At 40.5% G+C, this 19,183-nt stretch overlaps 1 long non-coding RNA gene across 2 annotated transcripts in view; it reads left to right on the plus strand.

Annotated features, from left to right (window-relative positions):
• Positions 1–6,517: 6,517 nt before the first annotated feature.
• The window catches only part of LOC139361928 (uncharacterized), a 55,320-nt gene continuing 42,654 nt past the window's right edge, over positions 6,518–19,183 (plus strand). For both annotated transcript variants that reach the window (XR_011619926.1, XR_011619927.1), the window contains exons 1-2: positions 6,518–8,097; positions 8,959–9,079. This is a non-coding gene — a long non-coding RNA (uncharacterized lncRNA). The remainder of the gene's footprint in view (positions 8,098–8,958; positions 9,080–19,183) is intronic.

A 19,183-nucleotide genomic window follows, 5' to 3' on the forward strand; every position in this document is an offset into this window, starting at 1 on the left:
ATAAATCAGTTAACCTAGGGGGTGGCTGTAGCCTTTCAAAACAGGGTCAGTATGGCATCACCTTCTTTCCTAACTTTTCAATTCACAGTTTTAAACTCTTGTATGGCTTCCTTCCCAGAAAAGTGTAAGTGTTATGGAAAGAAAGGAAAGGAAATTCAAAGTCATCAGAAACATCCCCATCAATAGTAATCTTTTAGAATTGAAAAAGGAAGGTTCTACGTGGAAGAGTTTAAATGGAAAGGAAAAAAAAAAATCTCACTACTATATAATACTACTATTCACAAAATTGAGTGAGAAATTAATTATTGCAGAAAGTTTTTTTTTCTTAAAAATGTCCCATTTACGTTTAGAAGATCTCAAACATCTCTTGTATTTTCCAGTGAGGTTTTAGGATCTCTCCCTATGGGACCTCACAGGATGGATGGGGCGAACTGGTGACCTGGAAGACAGTGTGGGCTCTGAAATCATAGTACCCGGTTTGAATTCCATCATCTCCACGTCCTAGCCCTGCGGTCATGGGGAGGAGCCTCAGCATGTCCATCTGGGATATGAGACTATTAATGCCTGTCTATTAATTAGAATTTGATGAGATTCCAATTAGAAAAAATGATGCAAAAATCATTGAGATTTTACGTTTAGAGAGTTACTAAGTGTAAATTTCTTTTCCCTCTCTTCATTTATTCCTTATTTGGCAAAGCACCCCCATATTCCTAGTAACTATTTTTCTTTCTTTTTTTTTTTGACACGGAGTCTCTCACGGTCGCCCAGGCTGGAGTGCAGTGGCGTGATCTCGGCTCACTGCAAGCTCCGCCTCCCGGGTTCACGCCATTCTCCTGACTCAGCCTCCCGAGTAGCTGGGACCACAGGCGCCAGCCACCATGCCTGGATAATTTTGTGTATTTTTAGTGGAGACAGGGTTTCACCATGTTAGCCAGGATGGTCTCGATCTCCTGACTTCATGATCTGCTCGCCTCGGTCTCCCAAAGTGCTGGGATTACAGGCGTGAGCCCCTGTGCTCTGCCTGTTCCTAGTAACTTTTTCTAAAGGGCAGTCACTAGGAGTGTATTCTGATTTGAGATTTGCATAGCTAAATGTCTGAAGCTTCCCAAATTTCAGGGTGTTTTCAGCACGAAGGGTAGAAGTTTCAGAATAATAATTCATCAGGCTGTAGACCCCTTCTAGTTGAAAATACTTTTTTTCACATATATAGAGAGCTATTCATTCAGTATTTATTATGTGCCAAGAACTAGTTTTAAGTAATTTACATTTATTCTTTCACCTAATTCTCACATACTGTAAAAAGAAGGGTCTCTAGTCCCATTCTAGAGGGGAGAAAATTAAGGCTTAAGTTCCTAAGTACTGTACAACCTCCTTGGAACCTGATACACAGTAAATAATAACTGATTGATGAATTAATGAATAAATTGGTCTGTTACATTTGTAAATCATTTTCAACTTACACATCCTTTTCACGTATTAAATCTTGTTTGATCCTTTCTTTAGATGAACACATCATTCTTTCCTTCTTCTCTTCCAAATTGAAAGGGACCTTATTGCCTTTAGTTAGATAGAACTGTGTGCCTTAAAATAGTCATGGTTTTTGAAGGGAGGAAGAAGTGTTTTCTGGTTCAGCCATCCTGGTGGGTAAAGCCTTCCAAGGGTAAGAGGGAGAAACTGGCAGGAGCAGGCCCAATTCTAAATAGCCCAAACCTGCTGCTTACTATGCCATGTTCCTCGCTAAGAGTAAAAAGCCAAATGACAAGACAAAAGATGAAAGTCAGTTTTGATGTTAAAATCTGCTTTGATGTTCTCTTAATCTTGTCATAGATCATTTATGTTAACTTAATATACTTATTTTAATAGTGGATGCATATTATAAATAGACTAATATTCTGAATGCAAACTGTAGAAATTAAACAAATTAAAACTGTTTAGCTCAAAGATTCTGGGTTTTGTTTTGTTTTTTTTATTTCACTTCTTCTCCTCTTCTTCTCCTTCCTCCTCTCCTTCTATGTCTCTTCCTGAACACAGGCAGCCAGAGATTCAGGCCCCCAGATTTTTCTCTGCAGAGTGTACTTTACCTTTTGGACAGGACTTTAAAGACTTTAAACAGCTTGAGACTTATAGTTTGCCACAGGAGCATGTAGCAAATTCCTGTTTCTACTTTTTGAACCAGGAGCTGGAGTATAAGAGCCCCGCTCAGGAAGTCGCAGGTGGTGGGAAAGGGGAAACAAGGTCATTTTCAACCATGTACATTGAGGTTGTATCTTTAAAGTCAATTCTAAATTTAATTGAAAGCCGAGGGCAGAGAAGCCAAGATCGGAGCAATGTGGTGATTTATTCTGAAGCCTGTAAGAAGTCATGCAGCTGAATGTGGGATGAGCTGGGGCTTTAATAAAAATGGCACCGGGGAAGCCAGCGGGAAGAGACACAAGAATGGAACTAGGTTAGATGAAGGATCTCCAGGTCTGAAAGGGAGCGGGGGTCTGAGAGAGCAGTGTTTGCCCAAACTCTGCTGTTTTTACCATGATAGATGCACATAAGTAATCCGCATCAAAAGGAAAAACCAGGATCAGACAGAAGCCACCAAGACTCTTTAGACAGTGAATTTTGCATGAAATCATTAAGGTTTCCAAATTGCAGAAAGGCTATGGAATGAACGGCAATAAAAATTCATCTAATATTATTTCCAGCTAAAATTTAACTGAAGAAAAATGACATGCTCCTTTATTAAAGTGCTACAGGACTTGACAGCAAAGCTCCCACACATTTCTATGGGTGATATTCTCTACGAAATTATATTTGACCATTGCTACAGAAAATCCTTAACATGCTCTCAGAATCCAATCTTCTCTGTTGACAAATGGCTTTGGAACAATATTTCCAAGTTAAAAACAAACGAACAAACAAAAAAGGAGCAGCAGCTCCTTAGCAGGTGTTATACAAGAAAGAGAAATGGGCTAGAACTTGTACCTCCCAGGTTCTAGGCTTCCTGACCTAAGAAAGGGGCTGGCTGTCCTTCCAGTGGTATGGACTACATGATCTGTCCGTGTGACTCCAATGTTTACAGGATCTTTTCTTTAGATCATTTTCACATCGTATTCAATACCATTATTATTCATTCTAATATTATTAGAAACATATGTTTATTGTAGAAAATTCAGAAAAGGCATAAAAGAATCAACAAGAATATGAACATCACCTGTAAATCTCACCACCCAGAGATAACTAAAGTTAACATTTTGGTCAATGTCACTCTTATTAAGATAACATTTGAAAGACCAGGAAAGTTTGCCTCAGAAAAGCAGGCATTGCATCCTATTGAGGAATAATTGCCATATTCAGAATTTGGATATAGCAGTGGTGACTCCTTAAAAAAAAAAAAAAAAAATCTTTACAGAAATGATCACTAACTTTGAGTAAGTCTTTCCCTTGTTGCTCTCTCTTCTTTCTATTTGTCTAGTTCATGATATCAGGATTGTGCTGTTTCATTATTGCATGTTCTTACTCATATGTGGGAGCCTAAAAAAAAAAAACAATTGAACTCATGGAGAGAGTAGAATAGTGGTTACCAGAGGCTGGGAGGGATAGCCTGGAGGCAGGAATAAAGCGGAGATGGTTAGTGGGTACAAAAATTCAGGTAGAAAGAAGCAATAGGGCCAGGCATGGTGGCTTACACCTGTAATGTCAGCACTTTGGGACCCTAAGGTGGGAGGATTGCTTGAGGCCAGAAGTTCAAGACCAGCATGGACAACATAGTGAAATTCCATCTCTACAAAAAACTTTAAAAATTAGGTGGGCGTGATGGGCACGTCTGTAGTCACAGCTACTTGGGAAGTTGAGGCGGGAGGATCACTTGAGTCGAGGAGTTTGAGGTTTGCGGATTGTAGTGAGCTATGATCATGCCACTGCACTCCAGCCTGGGGGAAAGATCAAGATCCTGTCTCTGGAAAAAAAAAAAAAAAAGAAGATACAAGGAATAAGACCTAGTATTCAGTAGCACAATAAGATGATTGTGGTTAACAATAATTTATTGTATATTCTAAGAAATTGATCATTTACTTTAAAACAAAGAAATGATCAATGTTAAAGGTTATGGATATCCTAATTACCCTGATTTGATCATTACAAATTGAATACTTGTATCAAAATATCACATGTACTCCATAAATATATGCAACTATTATGCATCCGTAATTAAACATAAACAATAAGAAAAAGACCAGGTGCAGTGGCTCACGCCTGTAATCCCAGCACTTTGAGAGGCCGAGGTGGGCGGATCACCTGAGGTTGGGAGTTTGAGACTAGCTGGACCAACATGGAGAAACCTGTCTCTACTACAAAAAATACAAAATTAGCCGAGTTTTGTGGCACATGCCTGTAATCCCAGCTACTTGGGAGGCTGAGGCAGGAGAATCCTTTGAACCCGGGAGGTGGAGGTTGTAGTGAGCCGAGACGGTGCCATTGCACTCCAGCATAAACAAGAGCAAAACTCCATCTCAAAATAAATAAATAAATAAATAATAAAAAAGAAGAAGAAAAGAAATAAAAGGTTATTTGTAGATGCAGTGATATTATGATGCCTAGGATTTGCTTCAGAATAATCTAGCTGGAAGAGAATAAACAGTGGTAGAAGTGATACAAGATTTGACACATGTTGATAACTGTTAAAGCTGGGTAATGGGTACAAAAACAAAAACCAGGCCAGTCACAGTGTCTCACGCCTATAATGCCAGCACTTTGGGAGGCCGAGGCATGTGGATCACCTGAGGTCAGGAGTTCGAGACCAGCCTGGCCAACATGGTAAAATTCCGTCTCTACTAAAAACACAAAAATTAGCCGGGTGTGGTGGTGTGCACTTGCAGTCCCAGCTACTTCTGGAGGCTGAGGCAGGAGAATCACTTGAACCTGGGAGGCGGAAGTTGCAGTGAGCCGAGATCGTACCACTGTACTCCATCCTGGGTGGCAGAGTGAGACTCCATCTTAAAAACAGCAACAACAACAGCAAAAAGATCTGTGCTGTCTCAGGGGAAATAACATATGTATAAGAATCTGTTTGGATTCTGTGAATCAGGTGCCTGTGACCACCACCTTTTGATCAGCACCGAGTTTCAAATAACTTCCCAGGGAAGTTTTAATATTTATTGATGTGTGTTTATATGTGTAAATGTGTGTATGTGCTTTTTTTGTGGTATATGGATGAGGACTGGAAGAAAATAATAGAAACCTAAAAATAATTGATAAGTCAGGGTACTGGAATTATGAATGAAATTACTTCTAATTAAAAAATGTGTTGTTACAATATTTGTGCAATGAATGAACATAATAAGGAAAAAATATGTCAGTGGAGAAAGGTAGATGAGGAAGAGGACGTTGGCATAAGCCAACTCTTTAGAAACAAGCAGACTTTCAACTTTATAGGTTCAAAATACTCACAACACAAATGCTTTTGCATATAAGTTTATGAGCGTCCTGGGTTCCAATGCTATTGTTATCAGCTGCTTTGTTTCCCTGAACTTCAATCTCCTCATCCATAAATGGAATCATAACACTGCTTTTACTTGTTTTACAAAGATGTAAAAGGAAGGCTTAAATGAGGTAATTATGTGAAGACAAATGTTATTTTAGGATTCTAAAACTGAGTTTTACAATTGCATTTGATAATCAGAATTACCTTGACTTGCCACAGAATTTCCAAAGGTTCGTAAGGGATTTCCCTTATGATAATATTGGTTCTGTTATAGCTTGTAGTGTTTAATTTGCGTCTTTCAGGGAATCAGGGTAGAGCCATGGAAATTTAAGCATGGCCTTTGGAGTCAGGTATTACATGTGTTTGGGAGGCCTTGGACAAGTTACTTAGGCTCACTGAGCCTCAGTTTCCTGTTCTATAAAATGGGAATGAGAAAGATAAGTAAGATCTATTTTTCAGGGCTGCTAAAAAATTAGAAATAAAGAATGTAAAGCACCAAGAACAGAGTTAGCCACACAATAAGCTTTCAGTCTACGGTGGCTGTTATTGTTATAAAAGGATTCATTTTAAAAATCTACTTCCTCTTTTTTCTCAGCTCCCAGTTTGTGTTATGTAAACCCACAAGGACATATTGCTCAGCCACTCCTGCCACACTGTTCTTCCATTCCTTGGGAAAATTTTCTAACCCTGCTCTAGGATCAAGGACAATACCACAGTCTTCCAAGGGATTGTGTTTGCTGATGAGTCTTTTCTGAGAAGCCACTTAACTTAAGTCAAGACAAAGTTTAGTTTGTTTAGTTTAGTTTTACCAGCATCATGGAACATGGCTATAAACTATCGGCCTGGAGATGAGGTTACAGGAAATCAAGGCCATGTGCCAACTCATACCAGAACAACATATGCATAGTCAAAAGATTTTTGTCAGCATATTATTCTTCTGGTTGTTTATTCAGAAACATGTCTCAGGCACCAGTTATGCATTACCCAGAGTGGGGCCATCTCTGGGGACACAAAGCTGAGAGGTAGTGTCTGCTGTGGTTACTTTCAGGGACTTGGGAGTTGGATGGACATAGGTTTGAATCCTAGCTCCGCTGCTAACTAGCTGAGTGACCTTGTGCCAGCTGATCAATCTTTCTGAAAATCAGTGTTCATGCGTGCACTTTGGATAAAAACAAAATGTGTCATGTAATTAACTGAGAAAATACGTTAATGGAGCTAGGTCTGGCACATAATAGTACTCAGAAAATTACAGTTGTGGTCATTACTAATAATAATGATAGAAAGTCTTCATCTTTGAGGAATGCTCAGTAGAGTGGCAGGAAAAAATGTACAGGAATAAAGTTTGTGCTCACATACTTTTGCTGTGTTTCAGTATTAAAAAGGCAAAATTGATGAAGCTTATATGAAGAGAATAAGATCAGGGAAGTCTTCAAAGGGAAATGGTTGAGTCTCATCTTGAAAGATGGGTAGAAATTCTCCAAGAGGGCAAGGGAGATGAATGGTTCAGGCAGAGGAGGAAGCACAAGGCAGGCACACAGGTATGGAACTGTGAGGCTTGGGCAGGGCCACTGCCTTATGTCTTGATCATAGCACTGTCACATGGTGAGAATGGTGGGAGATTGGGTGGAAAGGTAGTGCACTTCAGATTATAAATGGCCTTGTACACACAAACGCCACTGGTGGTGGTTTTTGAGCCAAAGACAGACAGTGCAGTTGTCCTGTACATCTTCCATTGTCCTCCCAGCATCACTGTTCATTCACCTCCACCTGCTTGTGACCTAGAGGGACAAACTGTTGTAGACAACATCAAGGAGCTTCTTTGGCCCTTGGCTTCCAGGAGGGTTTGGCCAATGAAGACAGAGGGAAGAAATCAAAAGGAGGGAGACTGAAATTAGGATATATATTCTCTTGAAAGCACCTGTCAGGCAGCCCTTCCACGTAGCTGTGACTCCCTGGGATTGGGACTCACTCCCGCTCCTTGCAGCTTCTGACAGAGAGGTGGCAAATGTGCCTCACCAATACCAGCACCAAGAGATAGAACTGTCTTCTTGCTGTTTACAAATATTCCTTTTATGAACTTTCTCCAAACTACCCAATTTGAGGTGCTAAATGTTACATGCCAGCCCCCGATTGATGCATAACTTAAATAAATAATAAAATAAATGTGACTCTGGGGAGGGCTAGGGCAAAGAGACCTCAGCACAAGTGGCATAAGACATGAAGTTCCAGGGCATACGGTTTATATAAAAAACAATGGTCTGTTGATTCCTTTGTGGCTGCTAGTCTGAAACCAGCTGGAGACCTGGCATGGCTTTTTGGAGAGTGTTCTCAGTTTGGTCTCGGAATGAGTCACTCATGAGAGGACTGAAGGGCAACACTGTGAAACGCTGTCCCCCATCTTCATGGATAGATTGGCCTCAAGGAGAAGGCCTTGAAATCGTCTGTCTCATGTCAAGACAGTTATTCTTCTTAGGATGGCTGCCAGGGAATAGATGAAAGGCAGAAGTGGCGATGGGTGACTGATGTGGCACACTTATGAAGAAAAGCCTCTTTTTCCATGCTTGTTTTTCCTCCCCAAGGAGCCAACAGAGTTCTGTTCTCCAACTCTGCTCTTCACCTTACCCGAGGTATGTGGGAACTGGTTACTGTCTCTTCTTTCACTCCTGTCCATCGTGGGTTCTAAAAGAATGGGATGCAACCATTTACTTTTTATGGCTTTCCTCAGGGGATTTGGATATTGAGCCTTAGCTTTAATTATATAATGAAAACACATGTTTCCTATTGCAGGAGTTTTGGACAGCAGTGTGGAGGAGGGAGAGATGGGGTGAGGATGTAAGGGGAGAGAGGACTAAGTGACTTCCACTGGGCAGTGATTACAGTGGAGAGTAGAAGACCATTCTCAGACCTCAGAGGCATAGCTGGAAGCATTTCATTCAATAATCATTTAGTATTGAGAGCTGTGTATGCAGGGCACTGCTGGGCTTTGGGGAAATAAAAAGTGAAATGGAGGGGGTTAGTGTGGGAAGAGGGGTGAGACCTGTAGACAAATATGTGAGTAGATGAAGGAAGTCGCATGGGAGTGTAGAAGACAGAGATGAGATCACGTTGTGGGAACTGACCCTTTGAGACAGAATTTGAATTAGGTCTTGAAAGATGTGTAGACATGGAAATGGTAGGGGATTTCTTGGTCCTATTCCCCATCTTTACTGCCTCTCTTGCCCTCCCTTTCCAAAACAATGAACCTGCTTCATTGTGTGTAGAGAACAATGTCAAATATTTGATAAATAAGTAGATACAATTTAACGAGGACATGCCTCAGAGTGTTTGTGAGATCTGAGACAAATCATAAATTTTGCAAAGGCTACCTTCATCACCTCAACCACACCAGCAGTACGTAAATATTTACTTTTAATTAAAGAATTAACACACTGCTACATTTTGGTTGTAAACAGAAAAGTAAAACTTTATTTTTATTTTTATTTTTTGAGATGGAGTCTCGCTCTGTCACCAGGCTGGAGTGTAGTGGCATGATCTCGGCTCACTGCAACCTCCACCTCTTGGGTTCAAGTGATTCTTGTGCCTCAGCCTCCCCAGTAGCTAGGATTACAGGTACGTGCCACCACACTCAGCTAATTTTTGTTGTTGTTTTTTTTTTGGGTAGAGACGGAGTTTCACCATGTTGGCCAGGATGGTCTCGGTCTCCTGGCCTCATGATCTGCCCGTCTAGGCCTCCCAAAGTGCTGGGATTACAAACGTGAGCCACTGCGCTCGGCTGAAAAATCAAACTTTATAGGCATAACAGAAGTTCCCTTTGAAATCACCACCCCCAAGCCCATATTCACCTCTCAAAATACATGGTTCTGTGTGTGAGCCTGTGGCTACATAATGGTATCATACTGTGGGTTCATCTGTAGTCTCTGTTGATCAGTCAATATATTTTGGAGCTCATTTTGAGTTGCTTCACACAAACATACCTGCCTTCTCTTAAATTCTCATCTAGTATTTGTGGAGATAATTTTGGAAACACTTTCCTTAACTGTTTCTGAAAATTTCCTATTGATAAGCGTCACCTAGAAATATTCAGCCCTTACCCCTAAGAGAGTCTTGGTTTCATGGGACTGGGAAGGGAGTTGGAGAAATTCTTTTCTTTTTCTTTTCTTTTTTTTTTTTTTTTGAGATGGTGTCTTACTCTGTTGCCCGGGCTGGAGTGCAGTGGCATGATCTCAGCTCACCGAAACCTCTGTCTCCCAGGTTCAAGCGATTCTCCTGTCTCAGCCCCCCAAGTACCTGGGATTACAGGCACCCGCCACTATGCTTGGCTGCTACTTTGTGTGTGTGTGTGTGTGTGTGTGTATTTTTAGAGGAGACGGGGTTTCACCATGTTGGCCAGGCTGGTCTCAAACTCCTGATCTCAGGTGATCCGCCCACCTCGGCCTCCCAAAGTGTTGGGATTACAGGCGTGAGCCACGGAGGCTGGCCAAGAAATTATTTTCTCTCAATATCCTAGGTGATTTTTATTATTTAGCAACTCTGGAAACATTATCATGGTTTATTGAATTATTTCCATATTAAAGATAATTTAAGTAGTTTAAATTTCTTATATTACAAACAATGCTACAATACAGATCCTTGTACATTCTTCCTAGTGCACATATATTTTTTTCTGAAGTCGATGCCAAGAAATAGACTTGATTGAATCAATTCAATCATGTGGTGTGTGCATTTAATATTATATTAATACTGAAAAATTGCCTCCTGGTGTGGATGTGCCAATGTGTGGGACCATCACTGTCTCATCAACATTTGTTCTTCTTATATTAAAAAGATAAATCATGTCCACTCTTTCATCACTTCCTAACATCAAGTTTTACCAGAACTCATAATTACAGCCTGCCTTTCCCAATCTAGTCTTTATTATTCTAGTTAAGGGAAATAAAACTCACCCAGAAATTCATAACAGAAATCTAAGAGGCTTCTAAGACTCTTCATACTTCTCACTCCCCAGCACTAATTGATGGCAAACTTGAGCAATTCTACTACTTAATGACTCCTGCATGTATCGTCACTACCTAATTCAATTCTTTTTTCTTTTTCTAATTTTTTATTATTATTATTATTATTTTAGATGGAGTTTCACTCTGTCACTCAGGCTGGAGTGCAATAGCATGGTCTTGGCTCACTGCAACCTCTGCCTCCCAGGTTCAAGTGATTCTCCTGCCTCAGCCTCCCGAGCAGCTAGGACTACAGGCACACCACCACACCTGGCTAATTTTTGTATTTTTGGTAGAGACGGGGTTTCACTATGTTGGCCAGGCTGGTCTCGAACTCCTGACCTCGTGATTTGCCTGACTTGGCCTCCCAAAGTGTTGGGATTACAGGCGTGAGCCACTGCACCCGACCTATTTTTTTTCATCTCAGACAATGTAATAAACCCCTGCATGGCTCTCCCTGCTCTTCCTCCCACTCCTTCCTAAAATTTGCACATATGAATCATGTACAATCATATCAGCTCATTGATTACAACTCTCCAAAGAATACCAACTGCCATTAGAATCAACTATAAAGTATTTGCAAAGACTATAAACTCAATTACCTATTGCCTAATTCTTATCAAACTATTGTTTGATAGAAATGTTATTTATGAAGAATTGTTTGAAGGACATGCAGGTTGTCCATTTGCCTAACTATTCTAGATTTTACTCATTGAAAAGTCATACCAAATACTTGGTCAATGTTATTGTGGTTCTCTGTAGACTTGCTTTCCATGAGTTATTATTTGCTTTATACGTCATGTCCAAGTTTTCCTTCTGAGAAACACTGCAAAGAAGTATTTCTAGATTTGCAATATCTGGAACAGTGCTTTGTTTACATAAATATTGTCATATATTTGTATATATACCTACACATACATACATCAAATTGAAACTGTGGGGAAAAATTCAAACTTAAACATCTGTCCCATGTTTTTTCTGGTTTATTTTTATCTACTATACATTACGTAACGCCAGACCTACTTACTTTTCCTTGCATGAACTAAGTCTTTTTTTTTTTTTTTCTGTGCTCTATCTCCTGCCTGGACTCCTTCTCCTATTCACCTTTTCTTTCTCTCTTTTCTTTTCTTTTTTTTTTTTTTGAGATGGAGTCTCACTCTGTCGCCCAGACTGGAGTGCAGTGGCGTGATCTCCGCTCACTGCAAGCTCCACCTCCTGGGTTCACGAGGGCACCTGCCACCACGCCCGGCTAATTTTTTTGTATTTTTAGTAGAGATGAGGTTTCACCGTGTTAGCCAGGATGGTCTCGATCTCCTGACCTTGTGATCTGCCCGCCTAGGCCTCCCAAAGTGCTGGGATTACAGGCGTGAGCCCCTGCGCCCGGCTGCTTTTCACCTTTTCTTAAGCTGAGAAACTCTAACTCAGCCAGAAACCAACTCAGAGTCAGTTCAGGCAAGCTGGAGTTGCTCCTTCCTCTATGTTCCCATAGCATACTGCATATCAATCTTTGCAGTTATTTGTTTATATGTCCACCCCCTCCTCTAGATTGTGTACTTTTCTAAGTAGGACATACATGTTCTTCAACTTTATATCCCTTGTATCGCCTAATAGAAAACGTGGAACCTCACATAATAGTTGTTTAATAAATATTTGTTGAAAAAAATGTATATGTAGCTGGAGGTATTTTGGGTATGAGCAGAGGCAACTTCTTTTACTTTCCTTTTAGTCACTGCAGTCACCTGGAGTTGCTGAAATGACCATGATTGCCATAACTTCCATGGATAACTGTGGTTGCAGAAAAGAGAAATCCTGGACTGTGAGGGACATTTCACCCCCTGGCTTTTGGTACATGGCACATGTGTGGTTGGATGTGTGTTGCCAGAAAACAAGCCTGCCCTGTCTGAGGCTGTGCTCCTGGACTAGCAGCCTGGGTTACAGGGGAAGAGCTGAGGTTAGGTTGGGGAATTTTAATATACTATACTTTTTTTTTTTTTTTTTTGGCTAATATTTATTTATTTATTTATTTATTTATTTATTTTTATTTTTTGTAGAGACAGGGTTTTGCCATGTTGCCCGGGCTGGTCTCAAACTACTGAGCTTGAGAATCTGCTTGTCTTGGCCGCCCAAAGAGCTAGGATTACAGGCATGAGCCATTGAGGCTGGCTCCTTTTATTCTTTTCATGACACTACCTCTTCCTAGTAAAGGCTTAAAAAACCTTGAATAGTGCTCGCTTCGGCAGCACATACACTAAAAAACCTTGAATAACAAGTCATTTCACAAAAGAACATTTTTTCTCAGTTTGTTTTAAATATGCCAGAATATGTGCATATTAAATTCCATTTAAAAACACCGATTTTTTTTTGAGATGGAGTCTTGCTCCTGTTGCCCAGGCTGGAGTGCAATGGCAGGATCTCTCCTCACTGCAACCTCCGTCTCTCGGGTTCAAGTGTTTCTCCTGCCTCAGCCTCCCGAGCAGCTGGGATTACAGGTGCCCCCACCATACCCAGCTAAATTTTGTATTTTCAGTAGAGACAGGGTTTCACCATGTTGGTCAGGCTGGTCTCAAACTCCTGACCTTGTGATCCGCCTGCCTTGGCCTCCCAAAATGCTGGGATTACTGTGCCCAGACAAAATATCTTTTTTTTTCTTTTTTTTTTTTTTTTTTTTTGAGACAGAGTCTTGCTCTGTCGCCCAGGCTGGAGTGCAGTGGTGTGATCTCTGCTCACTGCAAGCTCTCCCTCCCGGGTTCACGCCATTCTCCTGCTCAGCCTCCCGAGTAGCTGGGACTACAGGCGCCCACCACCATGCCCAGCTAATTTTTTGTATTTTTTTTTTTTTTAGTAGAGATGGGGTTTCACCATGTTGGCCAGGATGGTCTTGATCTCCTGGCCTCGTGATCCACCTGCCTTGGCCTCCCAAAGTGCTGGGATTACAGGAGTGAGCCACCATGCCTAGCCAAAATATCTTAATATATATTTTTAAAAAGAAGGCAAAATTTAAAAAAACAAGTAAAGCAAACAAAGGACCCATCACAACCAATACAATAAAACGAGGAATTATTGTGTGTAGAAAGAAGGAAATCATAATTAGATGTCCCATGGGTATGGTCAAAAGCAGAATGAAACTAGCAATTTTGACTGGACATGTGTCTCCACATTTGGAAGGGACGGGGAGAGAAAAGGAAAGCAAGAATGGCATCTGCTGACTGGAAAGTCCTCACTGTTTTTTTTTTTGTTTTCTTTGTTTTTTTTTTTGAGATAGTGTCTTGCTCTGTCACCCAGGTTGGCGTGCAATGGTGCGATCTCGGCTCACTGCAACCTCTGCCTCGGAGTGCTGGGATTACAGGCGTGAGCCACCGTACCTGGCCCCAGGACTCACTCTTGCCTCTTGGTTATGGCTCCCCAGGAGGGCTTAGCTAATCTCCACAAAGTTTCATTAAGGGATTCTCTTGTTTTCTATGTAAAGATTTTTAATTTTTAATCTTCTCAAATTTTGAGCCTGAGTTTCTGTTTCTGATTGAGTTAGTGCCAAATTGTGTTATTTCATTTTATTGGACTAACAAGAAAAGATTACTGGTAGATCTGACATATAAGAGACATGCTAGAACCATGCAAAGGCCAAGGAGATATGCAACTATTTGTCAAAGAAGGCTTTACAGAAAATCAGTGAGAAATTGGGTCATCAACCAGCACCAAGTAACCTGGGCACAGAGACCCATGAGAATGTGCTATAGCATGCGCTCTTGAAGAACTGTAATTTGGTTTCAGCAAAATGTTACCACTGTCACATTAAATTAGTGATCATTTGAATTTTACTGGTCTTGTTATTTGTTTTGCATTTATATTTATTTTGACTGTATTTATTAATTTAGGCTTTTCCAAGTTCTATGGATATAAGAAATTAATACACACTTAATTAAATAACACTATAATAAAAATTGTCTAAGTCAACATTAGACCCCTAAGAGTCTGGTGGGGATTTTTGTTTTTGTTTCTCCTTTAAAAGGAGTCTATAACTTGTTCAAGATTGAGAAGCATTGATCTAAAGCCTCCCTCCTCAAACAATTGGGCAACTGGTGTAATTAGAACTCTGCTGCAACAGCAGAAACACTTTGGCTTCTAGTCTCCCACAATGGCCAAGTGAGCCTTGGCCATTTGAAATGGAAACTGACATTAATTGTCCAATATTGGCAAAAGGCCTTACACATTAAACCTCATTTAATCCTCACAACTGCCATTGTCCCAATTTAACAGATGGAAACAAACAGGCTCAGAGAGGTTAAGGAAGTTATACAAGGTCAGACCTAGGTTACCGCTGCAGTGAGAGTCTAACCTAAATAAGTAGAGCTCCAAAAACCAGCCACTCACTCCTTTTTAAAATTTTTAGATTTTTTTTTTTTTTTTTTTTTTTTTTTGAGAAGGAGCCTCGCTCTATTGGCAGGCTGGAGTGTAGCGGCACGATCTCGGCTCACTGCAACCTCCGCCTCCCAGATTCTTCTGTTTCAGGCTCCCGAGTAGTTGGTACTACAGGTGCGCGCCACCATGCCGGGCTAATTTTTGTATTGTTAGTAGAATCGGGGTTTCACCATGTTGGCCAGGATGGCCTCGACCACTTGACCTCGTGATCCGCCCGCCTCGTCCTCCCAAAGTGCTAGGATTACAGGCGTGAGCCACTGTGCCTGGCCAAAATTTTTAGATTTTTTTTTGTTTTATGCTTGCATCAAAGTAATATATGGCTGCAGTTTAAAGTACAAAAAGGGGTCGGGCGCGGTGGCTCATGCCTGTAATCCCAGCACTTTGGGAGGCTGAGGCGGGTGGATCACGAGGTCAGGAGTTGGAGACCAGCCTAGCCAAGATGGTGAAACCTCGTCATTACTAAAAATATAAAAATTAGCCGGGCATGGTGGCGGGCACCTGTAATCCCAGAGGCTGAAGCAGAGAATTGCTTGAATCCGGGAGACGGAGGTTGCAGTGAGCTGAGATGGCGCCACTGCACTCCAGCCTGGGCGACAGAGCGGCAGTCTCAAAAAATAAAAAATAAAACAAGGTTCCACAAGGTTGATGAGGAAAAGCAGTGGTTCTCTACCTCCCTGTCTCCCACATCCCTCTCTTCAGAGGCAATTGCTGTCATGTATCTGTGAGTGCTTTTCATATTTGCTTTTATGTTTCTTTTTCTTTTTCTTTTTTTTTTGACACGGAGTCTGGCTCTGTCGCCCAGGCTGGAGTGCAGTGGCGCGATCTCTGCTCACAGCAAGCTCCGCCTCCCGGGTTCACGCCGTTCTCCTGCCTCAGCCGCCTAAGTAGCTGGAACTACAGGCACCCGCCACTACGCCCGGTTAATTTTTGTTGTTGTTGTTGTTGTTGTTACGTTTCTACATAGTATGTTTATATTGCTAACTTCTTGATTTTTCAGTTTTAGGTGCCAAAAAATAACTTCCCACTACAGAACAGGAGGTTAATTCTCTTTTTCCCTGCCTCTACCGTACCACATTCCCTGTCCCCCTCTTCTTCCAACATACTTATCTCATAATTTTTGCCTGGTCAGCATTAGGGTTTACATCACAATGATTTTTCACAGCTGAGTCATACTGTAAACTATGACATTGCTTTTTCTTTCTTATACAACTTTTGTTTCCCTGATAATTATTTTATTTTTTCCTTTTCCTTTTCCTTTTTCTTTTTTTCTTTTTTCTTTTTTTTTTTTTTGGAGACAGAGTTTTGCCCTTGTTTCCCAGGCTGGAGTGCAGTGGGCTATCTCAGCTCACCAAAACCTCTGCCTCCCAGGTTCAAGCAATTCTCCTGCCTCAGCCTCCCAAGTAGCTGGGATTACAGGCATGCACCACCATGCCTGGCTAATTTTGTGTGTGTGGTTTTGTTTTGTTTTTTTTTTTTTAGTAGAGATTGGGTTTCTCCATATTGGTCAGGCTGGTCTCGAACTCCCGACCTCAGGTGATCTACCCACCTCAGCCTCCCAAAGTGCTGGGATTATGGGCGTGAGCCACAGCGTCCGGCCTTGCTTTATTTTTCTTTTCTGGGTTTAATCATTAGTTCAATGTGTGCTCTTTGGTATTTGTATTCTCTTAGGATGTTCAGACACATCACATAGTCTCCCAATTTTATCTCCCTGAAGATTTTCTCCTGGAGCTGTATGATTTGTCCCATCTTGGACTAGCTGCTCTCAGAGATTCCCTTCACTATCACTCTGGAATTTCCTGTTAACAGTCCCTGTGTGAATTCTGCTTCCTGTATCCATTGCTTCCTCTTTCTGGTTTACTGACCACATTCTAATAGCTTTCTGAGAAAGTGAAGAAGACAAGTAAATGTTTTGAAAACTTGTAATTCCCAAAATGTCTTTTTTTTCCCCCTACCATCATACATGATAAAAGTTTAGTTAGGTATAAAGTTCCGTGTTAGTAATCATTTTCCTTTAGAATTTTGAGCACTTTATTCTTTTGCTTTCTAACTTCCAGTGTTATTAAAAAGTCTGGAAATCTTTTGTTGTAACTTTTTTTCTTTCTCTGGAAGCTTGTAAGACCTTTTCATCTCCATGATATATTTTTCTATGATATGCCTTAGTCTGGGTTTGTTTTCATACTTTTCATTGGATACCCAGTAAATCCTTTTGAATCTGAAAACTCATATCCTCTGGACTAGGTACAATTTTAAAATTATTTCATTGTAAGTTTCTATTTTATTTATATTTATTTAGTTTTTGGAACTCCTGTTCTTTGGATATCATATCTTCAAGGCTGTCTTTTAATTTTATCTTTGCTTTTCTATTTTCTAACTCTGTCTTTTTGCTTAACTTTCGGAACTCGTTTTATTGTAAATCTTCTATTGCCTTTTTCATATTTTTTAATTTCCAATAATTCCTTTTTGTTTTCTAAATGTTCATTAAAAATAATATTTTGTCCTTGTTTCATAATTGCAATATTTTACCTCAGGGTATTCGAATCTTTGGGGGTTTTATTTTTATTGTATAATCTTTGTTTCACTCAAGTTGCTTTTTTCTATCCATTTGCTTCACTCACTGTTTTAATGTTCAAGGCCTTTTTTTTTTTCCAGCCTTGGTTGTTTACTTGTATCTGAGACAGAGGTGTCCAATATTTTGGCTTCCCTGGGCCACAGTGGAAGAAGAATAGTCTTGGGCCACACATAAAATACACTAATGCTAACAATAGCTGATGAGCTAAAAAAGAAAAAGAAAAAGACAACACCATAAAAAAGTGGGCAAACGACATGAACAGATACTTTTCAAAAGAACACATACATGTGGTCAACAATCATGAAAAAAAAAAAGCTCAGCATCACTGATCACTAGAGAAATGTAAATTAAAACACAATGAGAGGCTGGGCGTGGTGGCTCATGCCTGTAATCTCAGCACTTAGGGAGGCCGAGGTGGGCGGATCACCAGGTCAGGAGATCAAGACCATCCTGGCTAACATGGTGAAACCCCGTCTGTACTAAAAATACAAAAAATTAGCTGGGCGTGGTGACAGGCGAGATCACGCCACTGCACTCCAGCCTGGGCGACAAGAGCGAAACTCCATCTCAAAAAAAAAAAAAAAAATTAGCTGAGCATGAGGGCATATACCTGTAATTCCAACTACACAGGAGGTTGAGGCACGAGAATCTCTTGAACCCAAGAGGTGGAGGTTACAGTGAGCCAAGCTCGTGCCATTGCACTCCAGCCTGGGCAACTAAGACTATCTCAAATAATAATAACAATAATAAAAGAGAGAGAAATTGTAAAGTAGACCAAGGCAAAAATGAAGGAAATAAAAGAGCACCCCCATTCTCAATATCGAGAGAAACTACTGCTAACCTTTTAGTGTACTTCCTTTTCATCTTTTCACATGTGTGTGTATGTACATGTGTGTGTTTTATTTCTTCAAAATTGTGCTGATATAATCAATACTGTTTTTTAGTTGTTTTCTACTTACCAATATATCATAGGAGACTTTTCAGAAATGACTTTTAAGACTTTTAGCTGGTGTGGTGGTGGGCACCTGTAATTCCAGCTACTCGGGAGGCTGAGGCAGGAGAATGGCTTGAACCCAGGAGGCGGAGTTGCAGTGAGAAAAGACCGCTCCATTGCACTCCAGCCTGGGCAACAGAGTGAGACTCCATCTAAAAAAAAAAAAAACTTTTAGCTTTTGGAGGTCAACTCCTGCCCATGTCCCCACGTATACATTTTATTATTTTAGTTAGTAGGGAAAATAAAATGTTCAGTGAAAAGAAATAAAATACCCTTAAACCCACTAAAGAGTTTCAGGAAAAGTAGTTAGTTGAATTTTGAATCAATTTATTTTCACTAGCAACACGAATAGTTAAAAGTGTCAGGGACTCACTGTGAGAGAGAGAAAAAAAGAATTAATTTTTTATCGGAAGGTAATAGGATGAAACCTTGCTAACTCAATTCCATTGCTCTGTAGAATTAACTTCCGCAGGTCAGATGCTGCTTGCATTGACTACAAGCCACGTAGGGTCAACACAGATTGGGCATAAAATACATGAGCATTTCCTGATACAAGAAAATGCAGGTTTCGACTTCCTTTTTTAGCTTTTCTTTTTCTCTACATTTGTCCACTCTCCTCCAAAAAGACCCCCCAAACACTTGTCTTGCTAATGTGCTAGTAGAAAAACACAAAAACAGACACTCCAGGTTAAATATCCTTCTATGTATTAGTTGCAATGACTACCCATTTTGGAGATTTTGGC

This window comes from Macaca nemestrina, chromosome 2 (assembly GCF_043159975.1).
Source record: "Macaca nemestrina isolate mMacNem1 chromosome 2, mMacNem.hap1, whole genome shotgun sequence".
Taxonomy (NCBI): domain Eukaryota; kingdom Metazoa; phylum Chordata; class Mammalia; order Primates; family Cercopithecidae; genus Macaca; species Macaca nemestrina.